The 12858-nt window shown below is 47.4% G+C and overlaps 1 protein-coding gene and 1 non-coding gene across 2 annotated transcripts in view; one reads left to right on the plus strand and one right to left on the minus strand.

Annotated features, from left to right (window-relative positions):
- LOC129015142 (neuroblastoma breakpoint family member 11-like) overlaps positions 1-12858 on the plus strand; it is a 2260169-nt gene that overhangs the window by 1584864 nt on the left and 662447 nt on the right.
- Positions 12000-12163, minus strand: LOC129022596 (U1 spliceosomal RNA). Its single transcript, XR_008496482.1, has one exon. It is a non-coding gene; the product is annotated as a U1 spliceosomal RNA (small nuclear RNA).

A 12858-nucleotide genomic window follows, 5' to 3' on the forward strand; every position in this document is an offset into this window, starting at 1 on the left:
ACCTCGGAGGTGCCTGAGCCCAGGAGTTTGGGGACCAGCATGGGCAACATAATGAAACCCTTTCTCTACAAAAAATACAAAAGTTAGCTAGGCCTTTTGGATGCGACAACTGATTGTGCCACAGAGACACAACCCTAGTGGCTTAGGACTCTGGGAAGATATAATCTCCCCCGTTTATCTAGTGATTGATCATGCATGAACGCTTTAAAAGCTGGAGCAGGCGGCCGGGCCGGGCGCAGTGGCTCACACCTGTAATCCCAGCACTTTGGGAGGCCAAGGCGGGCGGATCACGAGACCATCCTGGCCAATAAGGTGAAGCCTCCGTCTCTACTAAAATACAAAACATTAGCCGGGCGGGGTGTCACGCGCCTGTATTCTCAGCTACTCCGGAGGCTGAGGCAGGGGAATCGCTTGAACCCGGGAGGCGGAGGTTGCAGTGAGCCGAGATCGCGCCACTGCACTCGAGCCTGGCGACAGAGCAAGACTCTGTCTCAGAAGAAAAAAAAAAAAAAAAATCTGGAGCAGGCGTCCCTCAGTGGGCTCTAACCACCAACCTTTAGATTAACAGCCGAACGCGCTAACCGATTGTGCCACAGAGACACGTAGTGTACCTTCTTCTGGGCGCTATAGGAAGGGTGCACTGACCAAACACTCCCCAGTCCTCCCATCCTCAGAGCCCACCAGGCAGTACAACTGTGAAAGGCCTTGGAAAACTGGAGCGATGAGAGCGGTGAATCGTGTTGGTCTCATTGGAGACGCGCAGGTTGGGAGATTCTGGAACCAGGACGACCTTGCTCCTCACCTGCATCAGAATCCCCCGGAAACGCCCGGCCCAGACCCGGACCTGAGCCTCCTGGGGGCCCAAGGGAAGCTGAACGCCCGGTGGGCTCCCGGGATGGTTCTTTGTGCCGCCTTGACCCAGTGAGGCAGCCTGTGCCCACCCTGCCCAGTCACTTTTGAGGCCGCTGCGCAACTTCCGCTGCCATCTTCGGATCCTGTGTCCCGCACGGGGGCTCCACCAGGGCAGGGATGGTGGTGAGGGTGGCTCATGGGTCCCCTCGCGGGGAGCAGGGTCTGGCACTCACCAGCGCGCACGACTAGGACTTGTTGAATTAATCCATCGTCACTTTCAGCTTTCAGTCCTTTGAAGAGCCCCGAAAATGGAAATCATGAAGTATTTTACCATGGGGAAGTTTTGATTTGTTTTCTGTTTTTGTTTGTTTGTTTTGGAGACAGGGTCTCGCTAGGTCGCCCAGGCTGGAGTGCAGTGGTGCAAACACGGTTCACTGCAGCCTCGACCTCCCGGAGCCATCGTCGCCTTTAGCTTTTAGTCCCTTGAAGAATCCCAAGAATAGAAATCATGAGATTTTTCCATGGGGAAGGTCTTTTTTCAAAGCGTTTATTCACGTTGATTTCTAGGTATCCCCCGGGGAGGGCAACGGGCAGGGCCTCCAGTGCACCTTCTGCGCGGTGGAGCCGCGGGGGCTCAGCTGGGCAGTGGTAGGGTCGTGGGGCGGGAGGACGGGAGGGCAGGAGGGCAGGAGGGCAGGAGGGAAGGGAAAAGCAAAAGCAGGGAAAGAAGCCGGGGAGCGGTGGAACAGACATCCAGACCTCCTGAAAGGCTGGTGCAGAGGCACAGGCTAGATCTTCTGGAGGTGAGAATTGTTTGTTGTTGTTGTTGTTGTTGTTGTTGTTGTTGAAGCAGAATGTGGAGGAACTGAGGGGAAAATTCAGAGAGAACATGAAAGAGCTCCAAACGCGAGGACCTATAACTCCCCAAGAATAACATCTTCCAGAAGAACTAGACAGAAAACTGGGCATCTGGGAACCCTGAAATCCCTGGAGAAGTAGCATCATCATGACCCTCTGTGTTCCTTTTGGCCAAAGGACTTGCTTCCCTTGTTTGTACAATTGTTAGTGTTTGTTAAATAAATAAAACCCTTTTCATATATCTTTGAAAGTACATTGGCTCTATTATTTTATGATTACCAACAATGCTGCAGTCATAATTCTGGTACACTTCTCATTGGCCACTAGTGTATTTCTATAGGGTAGAGGCCTGGAGAGCAGTTGCTCCAGCATAGTGATTACATGGTTTTTATATCATTCCATTTTCTTTCCTTTTTTGGCTTATTAGCTGTAACTCTTTCTTTCTTCTTGTCTGCCGCTCCCCGACTTCTTTCCCTGCTTTTGCTTTTTCAGTGATGGCTTTAGGGTCGCCAGAATACATCTTTATCAGTGCCATCTAGTGACATTCCACCTCCCCTTCTGGCCATTATGCTAGTGTTGTCATGTAATTTGGTTTTAGACATGTTATAAACCCCACAATCCATTATTATTGCTTTTGTTTAATTGGTCAAATTATTTTAAAAGATTCAAATAAGAAGAACATGTATATTTAACTATGTACATACCGATTTCCAGCAGTCTTCATTTCTTTGTGTAGATCCAGTTTTCTGTCTGGTATCCTTATCCTTAGTTCTGGAGGACTCCTTTTGCAGTTCTTGTAGTGTGGGTTGCTGAATTCTTTCATTTTTTTTTGTATGTCTTTAAATGTCCTTATTTCAGTCATATTCTTGAAAGATTTTTCATTTTGGCATAGAATTCTAGGAAAACTTTATTTCTTTCAGTACTTTAGGATGTTGCCACTTTGTTTTTCTAAAACTGGCATAAAGCGGGCTTCTTGTACTTGTCATATAATATTTGGAACGCATATTTAAATTAAAAACATTAAAATGGGCTGGACAAGGTGGTGCACACCTGTAGTCCCAGCACTTTGGGAAGGGGAGACAGGAGGATCGCTTGAGGCCCAGAGCTGGAGACCAGCGTGGCCAAGACAGCAAGACCCGGTCTCTCTGTCTCTCATATATATATATATATATATATATATATACACACACACATATATGTATATATATGTGTGTATATATGTATATATGTGTATATATGTATATATATACACACACTATATATGCTCATATGTGTATATATACACACATATCATATATACACATATGTGTATACGTATATATACACACATACACACATATACATGTGTATGTGTGTTAATATACACACATATACACGTGTATGTGTGTATATGTGTGTATATAGACACATATACACATATATACACATATGTGTATGTGTGTATATACATATATGTGTATGTGTGTATATGTGTGTATATATGTGTGTATATATATATACACATATACACACATACATATATACATCGTGACTGTCCTAGATTCATCCTAAGTTCCACCAACAGTGCATTTAAAGTAAAATGTGCCGAACCTGAGGGTCAAACCTACCTGCTGATGTGTAATTTGTGTTTGTGAGATATTCTCAACAGCATTTGCTTTCCCTAGCATAGTGGTTTTCATGTTTTCCTCACATCTGAATGTCTTAAGTGCAAAACCTGTCAGAATTCATTTCCTTTGCCAAAAGATTCTAAAATACTTTTTTTTTTTTTTTTTGAGATCAGCGCACTGCAACTTCCACTTCCCAAGTTCACAGGATTCTCCTGCCTCAGCCTCGCGAGTAGCTGGGACTACAGGCCTGCGCCAACACAGCCGGCTAATTTTTGTATTTTTAGTAGAGACGGAGTTTCACCGTGTTGGCCAGGCTGGTCTCAAACTCCTGACCTCAAGTAATCTGCCCACCTCGGCCTCCCAAAGCGTTGGGATTACAGGCGTGAGCCACCTTGCCCGGCCTAAAATACTCTTACTTCAAGTAAAACTGCATTAAAAACAAAGTTCTCAGTTGCATCCCTGGAATCCATAGAAAGCCCGGGAGAGACAATCAAGTGCTACAGGATCAAGCGCTAAACAGGGGAGGACAAAGCATGGCTTCCTAACTAGGAGTCAGGGCAAAGTTATCTGCTTTGGTCTCCAATGGAGACCGGAACTTGGTTCACCTGCGACGGGAGGACCCGGCCCAGAGGAGGCGGACTTTCTCTTCATGGTGCCTTCAGATAGGAAATCTCCTAGGATTTCTTTCTTTCCCTTTGATCTACTCCCAACGCTCCCTTTCTGTTTCTTCAAGACCTTTTTTGGATCCCCACTGCGCAGGACCTAAGAGGCTGGTGCCCTTCCCTACCCCCCCTGCCTGAGTGTCTTCAGCACCCATGCTCACCCAGAACGTTACTGCCTGCCAGAGAGAGCGAGAGCACCAAGGAGGGCGGTGGGTGCAGTGGAAACCAGAGTCACCGTGTGCCTGTGCCTCGTGGGCTCCTAGCAAATTGAATAAACGCCCCCTGAAGCTTCTCTGCAGGTCACAGGGAAGGGGAGGGCGGCTGCCGACCCGGCGGGAGAAGCGTCAAGAAGAGTCGGGAGGACCTGACCCTACCCCAGGACCTTGAAGACAGGCTCGGCCGGCTGATTTTAATGGATAGGCCCAAGGAAAAGGCTCAAGGGCGGCCCAAACCCCGACGCTGAGATTAAGGCTTTCAAATGTCTGAACGTTTTGATGTTGGTCAGTAGAATCCATCCCGCCTTTATCAGGAGACTCCTTTGCCAAAATTCAGAGATCTGGGATTCCTGCTGGTTGCCGCACAGAAAGCCAATCACCGAGACGAGTATCGCCAAGGAAGGCACTTTAATAGGGTGCTGCAGTGGGGGAGATGAGAACTCAGTCTCAAATCCATCTCCCTGACCAACCAAAACCAGAGGTTTAAATGGCAGGGAAGAAATGTAACAATGAGTAAGAAAACAGGAGCTAGGGAGGAGCAAGGAAGCAATCATGATGAATGGGGGGTCCCAGCATCTCATTTTCTGGATGAATTTCTGTTCTTGGATAGCTTTTTTGACAGGCCTGAAGATCATTTCCTCAGGAAGGAACTCAGATAAAACAAATATTAAGTTTCTTTTTTTTTTTTTTTTTTTGAGACAGAGTCTTGCTCTGTCACCTAGGCTGGAGTGCACTGGGCACTGGTGCAATCTCGGCTCACTGCAACCTCCGCCTCCCAGGTTCATGCCATTCTTCTGCCTCAGCCTCCCGAACAGCTGGGACTACAGGTGCCCACCACCATGCCCAGCTACTTTTTTGTATTTTTAGTAGAGATGGGGTTTCACCGTGTTAGCCAGGATGGTCTTGATCTCCTGCCCTCGTGATCCACCCGCCTCGGCCTCCCAAAGTGCTGGGATTACAGGCGTGAGCCACCGCACCCGGCCAACAAATATTAAGTTTCAAGCTGTAAGACCAGAAGGGTCCATTTCTAGGTTTATCCAAAAAAGCTACATATGGGACTGTGGGGTGGTTTTCAGACCAAGAAAGAAAAAGATTGTGCAGACCAAAGTCTGCAGTTAACCAAAGAAAAAACATAATTTTCTGACCAATAGGATGTATGGGATCAGAGAATGACCAGGCTATAGAAGAACTGTTTTTTGTCCTGAGCATAGGGGAAGGATGAAGTTGCACCAACTAAGGTGGAATTAAGCTGCAGATGGGGAAAAATCTGGATTTTGGTTCAGAGCCCTGGGGTCTTCCTTGAAAGAAGAACCTTGTTTCGGTTTCTGCATCTCTCTGAGTCCTTTTGGAGGTTGAGGATGCTGAGGTCTTGGTGCTTGGCCCCCTCTAGCCCTGAGTACTTCCCCTCCTGCAGGGCAACCTGGCCCAGTACCCAGGTCCCAGCTCCAGCGACCATTTCCCCCTACTTTGCTCCTAGCAAAGGCCTGCAGAACCGCTGTCTCCCTCTTTTGGATAAAGCAGAGAGGAAATGACCTGTGTGGAGGGAATCAGGGGCTGCATCTGCACGGAGGAGCTGAGGCAAGCAGGGCAGTTGCGGTCTGTCAATGTAAAGGACATTTGCCATCCAGGAGGTTGGGCTGTTATTATTAATTTTTAAAGTTGTCAATACAAACTTCAGGGAAATTTGTCTTCTTACTTGTAGGAACCTCACAAGACCTCCCATCTTATATTCCAGGGAGAATTGCTGCGTATTACACGAACAGATATGTGAGACTGCCATTCTGACCTGCAGGCCTCGATGCCCTGTGCAGGGACACCAGGGCACTGGCAAAGCCCTTTCCATACAAAGAGCAAGCGTGTTATGTCTACAACCCAACGGCACCAGTTCCAAGTACAATTTCTACTTGGTTCTATGAGCTGAGTACCTGTTCCCCCCAGCTCAGAAATCCTACAAACTCCCATGAATGCTATAGGGAAAAGCAGGGGCTAGCCAGGTGTGATGGATCATACCTGTAATCCCAGCAGTTTAGAAGGCCAAGGCAGGGTGGATCACTTGAGTCCAGGAATTGGAGACCAACCTGGGCAACATGGCGAAACTTCAACTCTTAAAAGAACAAAACAACAACAACAACAACAACAAAACAAGAACAGAAATTAGCTGGCTGCGATGGCTCGTGCATGTGCTACTCCAGAGGCTGAGGTGGGAGGATCGCTTGAACCAAGATCCCATCAGATACAGTGAGACTCTGTCTCAGGGAAAAATACAAACAAAAAAAAAGAGGCTCTGTAAGAGGTGACTCCGGGGACAATGGAAAAACACTAAGGTTTTCAAGTGGTGTTAAAAGCCAGTAGGCCTTGGGGACCATTGAGCAATCTACAAAGCAGAGAAGCCTAGATCCCTGAGCTCTGCCCGCCAAGTACCACCACAGCTAACATGACAGACCTCCCCCACAGAGACTGAAATTTGCCTCCTGAGGAAACAAGTGACTACAGACATCTGTCCCAGGACAGTAAACAAGAAAATAAGGTCTCACAAAAACAAAAACAGCTGACCACACCATACAATCAGAGACCAAGCCTGCAACTATAGGTGAAAAAAAAAATGCTGTCTATTATTCATATCATGAAAGACCAGGGGAAAGCACGAACGCAGTCCCCTACTACTGTTGCCGGAATCAGGAGAACAAAGAGACCAATGGGTGGAACAGAAGGATTTTATTGAGTGCACTCAGGCCTAGTGTGAGCCCCGAAGAAAGACAGGGCTTGACTTTTATACACACTTCTGAAAGGGGGTTGGCTAGTTTGAACGGTGCAGCAGGAATCTGATGGTGCGAAACTCGCGGGGCAGGCAAGAGGGCTTACAGAAGCAGAAAGAAGGCAGTTAATCAAACTGTGACAGGTCTTGCAACGCAAGCATAGCTGGTAACCTTGCAGCTGCACTGAAGGGAAATCAGGAACTTTACAAAACTTGAATAATGAGAAGTGGCAAGGGGGAAAGAGAAGGCGGTAAAGGCATTTGTTGTTTTTCCTCTTATACTTGCTGGGGGCAGACCGTGTTGACAAAGTCGCTGGAAAGCACTGTCAGGGATGTAGCTTTATCAGATAGTATTGTCAAGGATCTGCTAGGCTCCATCCACTGCAGGCCTTGGGGGTCCGCCAGGTACAGGAAAACTTGTCTTTTCATTGTAACTTCTGCTTCATTGCTACAAATTATGCAGCTGAGCTTCCCACGTTAGAGGAAATGACAGAACAGCATACTTGGAATGAAATAGGTGAGAGTCACGTTTAGAATAAGCCACTTTAGTAACCATAGCATTTGCCCTGCTAAGTAAGTAAGATCCCACATATCTCCGCCCCGCCACAGCTGCATACCCCTCATCCTTTAAACGCACAGTCACTTGCCCCGAGCACCACTCCAGCCAATCCCCAACCACCCCGAGCCCTCCTAGCCCTAACACACAGCTGGGACTCTCATGTCCAGCCAGCGGTCCTGGACTTGCTCCTACAGCGCGGGAAATCCTTCGTGGCGAAGCAGCAGCCCCTGCGCTGCCTCATCTACATAGAAACGCCTTATCGGTGATGTCACCGACAGTGCCTTTCCCAGTCTCCTTCTGCTCTTCCGCCCCACCCTCCGCCTCTCAGCCTACCAACCCGCTGCGGGAGCCGGCGGAGGAAGTGACGTCTGCTGTTCCACCTCTCCCTCCCGCCCTTGTCCTTTCCGGAGGTGCGCCCAGACCCCGCATCTAGTATCCCCCAAAGAAGCGACTACTTAACCTGTGTCCTGCGGAGGACCCTTCTGGCGGCCAGCTGGAAGCTGTGCGCGGGTCTTCAAATAGTGGCTTTTAATTCGCAGACTAAAACGTTTAGGATTACAAAGAAAACCGTTTCCTTTCAAAGCTGTTTATCTTTGTGAAGTAGCATTTTGCTTAAAATTGGAAGCCTTTCAATATCAGAGAGAAATCATATCTATGAAACTAGAGAGGCTGCTCAGATGACTGCAAACCAGCCATCCTTGCTGGTTTTACCGGTAGTAGTGTTATAAAGAAAGTTGTCCAATTTCGTGAGTCTTGTAGGTTTGTTTTTTTGTTTTTCAAATACAGTATTGTACAAAAAGGAAGCAGAATGTGGTTGCTGTCTCAATGTAATGCCTCTCTGGGCCTGAGAATTTGGAAAGGCTCACACTCCTCATAGAAGTTCTCTTCTTTCCTCCTTCTCCCTTTAGATAAAAAGTCTTTTTTTTTTTTTTTGAGACGGAGTCTCGCTCTGTCGCCCAGGCTGGAGTGCAGTGGCGCAATCTCGGCTCACTGCAAGCTCCGCCTCCCGGGTTCACGCCGTTCTCCTGCCTCAGCTTCCCGAGTAGCTGGGACTACAGGCGCCCGCCACCACACCCGGCTAATTTTTTGTATTTTTGGTAGAGGCGGGGTTTCACTGTGTTAGCCAGGATGCTCTCGATCTCCTGACCTTGTGATCCGCCCGCCTCTGCCTCCCAAAGTGCTGGGATTACAGGTGTGAGCCACTGCGCCCGGCCAGATAAAAAGTCTTTCTTGAAAGCATTGTCGATCAAAAGCTGTATCCCTCCTTGCCAGAAAGGCTCATTCCCAGATAGTCCTGTCCCACACTGGGGGCAGGGGAGGAAAGGAGCCTTCTCACTGAGGAACTTTTAACAGTACCCAGAAGCTGAATTGGCATTACAGAATGGGGGTGGGGGTGGGGGGGGAAGACAGAGAGATCTCGGCCAATTCTATAGTTGCTGTCACTTGTTGAATCATCTCTAGTCTTCGGAGTACCATGAATTTAGTTTCTCGAAGTAAAACAATGAGAAATACATAACATTAATAATTTGACTAGTGGAGATATAATGCACACAAGAATGATAATCACAAAGAGAATCTATATCCTGAAACAGTAAGGGAACCTATTCCATTAGGCAGCCAACTGAAAACATCAGGGAAAACATCAAATCCCATTTCTTCTTTAGTGATTTCTTGTAGCCAAGTGGCTTCTTTTCTAATTTTTTTTCTAGAGAAGGTTCTACTGCATGGGAAATATTTATGTATACGCAACAAAAGGTATTTGCCACCACACATACATCTCCCTGCTCAGCTAAATATATCATCTAAAGTGATGTGATTATCTAGTACAACCTTAGCCAGTGAATAAATAGCTTTTTATTGAGCTGCAAAAGAGGCCGCAGTTTCGTCAGCAATGTTTTTCTTTCTTTTTTCTTTTTCTTTCAGAGACAGTGTCTGTCTCTGTGGCCCAGGCTGGAGAGCAGTGGCGCCATCATAGCTCACTGCAGCCTCCAACTCCTGGGCTTAAGTGATCCTCCTGCCTCAGCCCCCGAGTCACTGGGATTACAGGCCAGAGCCACCATGCCTGGTTTTCATCAGCAGTGTTTCCTGAGGTTACAGAAAGATTTTTAATCCTGGGAAGAAACACTCCCTTGAAGCAAAAGTGTTCTCCCCCCAAAAATGCAAGGAGCTATCTTCTTGATAGCCAGGCAGATAATTCTCAGGTTTTGCCCCCACTGAATCACTATCCAAAATAGAGCAGTGGTCATGCCTAGTGAAAAGTTTGAGGGAACTCGCCCAAAGTTGGGTTTCTTCAGATATATGTGTATATATATGTATACATATATATACATATATACACATATATATACATATATATACACATATATACATATATACATATATATACACACACATATATATATATATATATATCTCCAAATATCTTAAAGACACTGCCCTTCATCATTCCATGCCATTAGACATTTATACGACCATGCATGGGGATCTCCTCCACACAAAAATAAATGCTGGTGCAGAACAGGTAAGTGTACTGTAAATTGAGTACATCAGCTTTTGGGCATTTTAAACCATGGGTCAGACATGTTAGAGCAAGAGGGCAGGTTGATAGCAAGAGGGAGTGTTTTTCTTTCAATTTTCCAATAGCAAAGTGATGTTTGCCACTGTCATTTCAGAGTGAGGTGACAAATTGTTGTTGTTGTTTGGTTTTGTGGGGTTTTCTGTTTGTTTGTTTTTGAGACAAGGTCTCACTGTCCCCCAGGCTGGAGTGCAGTGGCATGATCAGGGTTACTTCTGCCTTGACCTCATGAATTCAAGCAAACCTCCTTACTAATCCTCCGGAGTAGCTGGGACTACAGGCACGTGACACCACACCCTGGGGTGTGAACTGGGATTTGATGTTTTCAGTTGGCTCCCTAATGGAATAGGTTCCCTTGCTATTCTGGAATACAGATTGTCTTCATGCTTACCATTCTCGTGTGCATTATATTTCTACTAACCTGCTATTTTTTTTTTCTTTTTTCTTTTCTTTTCTTTTTCTTTTTCTTTCTTTTTTTTTTTTTTTTTTTTTGAGACAGAGCCTCACTCTGTTGCCCAGGCTGTATTGCATGCAGTGGCAGGATCTCAGCTCACTGCAACTTCTGCCTCCTGGGTTCAAGCGATTCTCCTGCCTCAGCCTCCTGAGTAGTTGGGATTACAGACATACTGACATATACCACCACGCTGGGCAATTTTTTTTTTTTTTTTTTTTTTTTGTATTTTTAGTACAGACGGGGTTTCGCAATGTTGGTCAGGCTGGTCTCGAATTCCTGACCTCAGTTGATCAGAAGTAGGTGAGGTCAGAAAGCGCACCCTGGGAGAGGCTGGCAAAATGCCGAGAACCGCCATCGCTAGGCCTGGGGTTTTCTTCTGTACTGAAATACTACTATTCATGTAGTGCAGGGACAAAACCAATTAGATACTTCTGGGAGTTAAAAAGAGATGAATTTACAGTGCCATTTGAGAAGGGGTATTAAGGAATTTGCCAGGGTACTGACGCATGTCAGGTGCAAACCGCAGGTTGAGAGAGAGCTGAGTATTTTCTGTCCATGAAGGCGATAAGCGGGGGCTTGAAGAAAGAGGGACGTGGGAGGACACTGGCGCCAGAAATAGGAAAGGGCTGCTTGGGAGTGGGAAGGATGGGTCGGGGTGCTATCTAGAAAGTTGCCTGACAGTGGATGTAGGATGTAGAAGCGAGACATCAAACAAGAAGCTGTCGCTTAAATAAAGTCTGAAGAAAGACTAGATATGTAAACGGCAGGAGATAGTAGGGTAACTGGACCCGTCTCCTCATAAAAGTTCCCGCCTTATATTTCAGGGAGGATCGCAGCGCATTTCGGCCAAGACAGGTGAGACTGCGGTTCTGACCTGCGGGCCTGGATGAATTGCGTTAGGGCACCTGGGCTCCGGGAGAGCCGTTCCACTCCACAAAGTAAGCGTGTTATGTCTGCAAACGAACGGGGACACTAAGAGCCCCAAAGGCTCTGCTTTCATCCCAAAGAACAGCCCCCGTCTGCGTAGTTTGTACCTGGCTCTATGAGGTGAGAACACATTCCCCGCTAGCATAGAAATCCTACAAATACTCCTGACGGGGCTGCGGTTAGAAGGAGACGCTGTGTAAAAGGTGACTCTGGAGGCTAGAGAAAAACACGAAAATTTCCACAGAGCGTGAGAACCCAAGAGACTGGAGGACCATGGATCAATTTCTGCAATAAGCGGCCTTATGGGCAAAAGGAAGAGCTATGCAGTCTTCGCGCTAGTCAGCTTGTGATAAACAGGCTCACAATGGCTGACACTTCTTACTTCTCCAGCGAGAAGGACGGCGACATGCCACTTCCTATTTTCCCGCCTCCTGACTGCAACAGTAACGTTTAAGGGCACCACCAGAGACACAAACCAACAGAAAGGAAGAGCACCACTGAACGTACACTCTACTCTTTAAGCCACGAAAGAGATCAGGGGAAAGCGCGAACGCAGTCCCCCACTACCACAAATTATGCAGTCGAGTTTCCCACATTTGAGGAAATCGCAGGGGTCAGCACATCCGGAGTGCAATGGATAAGCCTCGCCCTGGGAAAACCACCTTCGTGATCATGGTATCTCCCCTGCCAGGTAAGTATGAGTTCCCGCACCTCCGCCCCGCCACAGCCTCACACGCCTCCCCCTTTACACGCACGGTCCCTTGCCCCGCGCACCCCCGAGCCCTCCTAGCCCTGACACACAGCTGGGACTCTCAGGTCCCACCAGCGGTCCTGAATCGGCTCCCACGGCACGGGAACTCCTTCGTGGGGAAGCAGCATGTGGCGAAGCAGCAGCCTCTGCACTGCCTGATCTACATAGAAGTCGCCCTATCCGTGATGTCACCGACAGTGCCTTTCCCAGTCCCCGTCTGCTCTTCCGTCCCACCCTCCGCCAACTCAGCCGACCAACCCACTGCCGAGCCAGCCAGGGGAAGTGACGCCTGCCTCTCTCTTTTTTCCCTCCCACTTCCCTCATCTGTTCTCTCCCAAAGAAGCTGGTCCTTAGCCTCTATTGCGGAGCAACCTTTCGACGACCGGCTGGAGCCTGGGCACCCTTCTTCAAATAATGGCTTTTAATTCGCAGACTAGAACGTTTAGGATTTCAAAAGAAACTGGTTTTTTTCACGTCCTTATCCTTGTGATGAAGCATTCTGCTTACATATATTTATGTAATGTTGGGTTTCTTCAGGTATATATATACACATATATATCCAAATATCCTAAAAGACACTGCCGTTCATGATTCCATGCCATTAGACATTTATAGGACCATGCATGGGGATCTCCTCCACACA

This window comes from Pongo pygmaeus, chromosome 1 (assembly GCF_028885625.2).
Source record: "Pongo pygmaeus isolate AG05252 chromosome 1, NHGRI_mPonPyg2-v2.0_pri, whole genome shotgun sequence".
NCBI classification, from domain to species: Eukaryota; Metazoa; Chordata; class Mammalia; order Primates; family Hominidae; genus Pongo; species Pongo pygmaeus.